The following is a 2,257-nucleotide window of genomic DNA, read 5'->3' on the forward strand; positions in this document are numbered from 1 at the left end:
GGAGATCTGACATTGATTTGGGCTCTAGATGAGTTTCCCTACACTATCTTTGCACAGTGTCTATGTGGGCTCACGCAGTGACTGCGTCACAGCTCAAGGGACTGTGTCTCCTCCTCCTTCTGACCTTCTGCCAACTGGAAACCTAACCCTCTGGCCCTCCTGACTCACACCCCAGCTTCTCGCACTGGATCTTGACCACTCAACAACATTGCAGACTCCCTCTGAAGCACTATGTTGCCTCTGTGTGGCACTATGTTGCCTCTGCGTGGCACTATGTTGCGTCTCTAGACCTCTCGATGCCTTCTCTACCTTGCACCCACCAGGACTGGAAAAATCCCCTCCGGTCTACTATCTCAACCCCTCGTTGCAAGAAAATCACTCAATCTCTCTCCGGCAACTCAGCGCTGCTACTCTAGAGAATTCGATCTCTAGATCTCAATATCTCGGTATGTTCTCCAAGTGCCGATCAAGCTCCTTATAATCTCTCGTTGGAGCACCAACGACCAAGATTAAAACATAATCAAAGGCTAAAATTAACTGTGAGTTGATCCTCGTCTTTATCTAGAAGATTCGCACTGGATTTAAATAATATTCTTTAATAAATCACATTTCCTAAGTTTATACTTAGGAATACATTAAAAATGATTAATTATTTTAATTAAACCATCTCTTGGTGGAATTTTCCCAAACGATTTATGGGTTTTGGAGAATACATGTATTCTAGCCTCTCCACAAATTTTCGTGGCTAGAACACATCCGATGCTACAAAAATCAACAATAGTTTCATTGTTGTAGAGAACAGTGAAGTGCAGATTGGGTTTACACCAAAGTTATTATGCCAACATATAAATTGTAGAGTGAATGTTTTATTGAACAAGATAAATTCAAACTTGGGTGAGTTTCCCCCGAGTCAAAAGAGAGCATTTGAGCTTTCTATCCAGAGTTGCGAGAATTTTAATTTCCTATCCCTAATAGTTGCAGGAACAGTTGAGGAGGAGGTTTTGAGTGAATTGATAATTGCTGGTAGCATTAACAGCCTACCAGCAAGATGTGATTATTTTGTACATCAAAATAATGAGCATGTCAAACCAACTGGGTCAGAGCTGGAAAAGAATAGAACTGACCAATAGGGTGGCAGGTAACATTATAGAAACACTTGGGTCAAAATAGCAAATTTGATGGGTTAAGCTAATGGCAGACAAGATGCAGAAATGGCCACAACTTGTGGCTCTTGCACAATTGAGCAGGCTAGGAAGGCACCTGCTCTAACACAATGTTAAAACACAAACAAAATTGATAGCCGGAATATAAATAATCGTGGAATGCATTCAATTAAAAATATGATACACAGAAATACATATCTCAATGACCCTTGGTTTTCATTTTCCGAGAGGTCTATCGGACTCCCTGTTACAGTTCACATTCGTGCACACCAACCCTGACAGATTATGTGTCCAACACGGGGACAAATGAACAAACAATAGATCTATTATTATCCTTGATTCAAACACGGCTAAGCCAGTGAATATCTTGGCCCCGGTCAAGTGAGCCTTCACCGCTCAACTTTGTCATGTTACAATGGAGAATCTCCAAGCATTTTAAAGCCTTCCTCAAGTGTAATACTATGGGCTCAATATCACTGGCCACTAATACCAAGTGCTTGAAACTACAACTGTTAACCTAACAACCTTAACTCTTTCACCTAATCAAATTTACCTAACAGTGCAATGATCGTTACAATATAACATACCCAAAGGGGCATTCTACAACTCACTAGGGAAAGATGTTCAAAATGCTTCAAATGTGTAATTGTTTTGTGTCTCTGCAATAACATCAGAAATGATAATTCTTAACAATTACTTTGTAAAAAGGTAAAAATAAAGGAAACTCCAAAATTTCAGATAGAATAGTATGCGAGGGAGAATGCGTCTTTAGTGAAAGAAGAAATATTAGTGAGGTAATAGTTTTACTTTTAAAGGAGGGGAAAATAATGCCAAATCATACACAAGCGCATATCCTTTTCAAAATGTCCCACAAAGAAAAGGCAAAGGCAACTTAATTGCCGAAGTGAAACCACAAGTCAAGTAATGTCCAAGAAATTAATTATGCACAATGGTGTTATTTTCAGATAAACACATTCATAATATACAACTGAATCACATTTCCTTTTCGCAATGCTGTGCAAATTACTCATGTCGACTCCCGGATCTATAAATGATTAAAAAAATTAAGATACAAATTTCAACCTTTTTTTTCC

This window comes from Pinus tabuliformis, chromosome 8 (genome assembly GCF_031772625.1).
Source record: "Pinus tabuliformis cultivar Carrire ecotype Pingquan chromosome 8, CPIR1, whole genome shotgun sequence".
NCBI lineage: Eukaryota > Viridiplantae > Streptophyta > Pinopsida > Pinales > Pinaceae > Pinus > Pinus tabuliformis.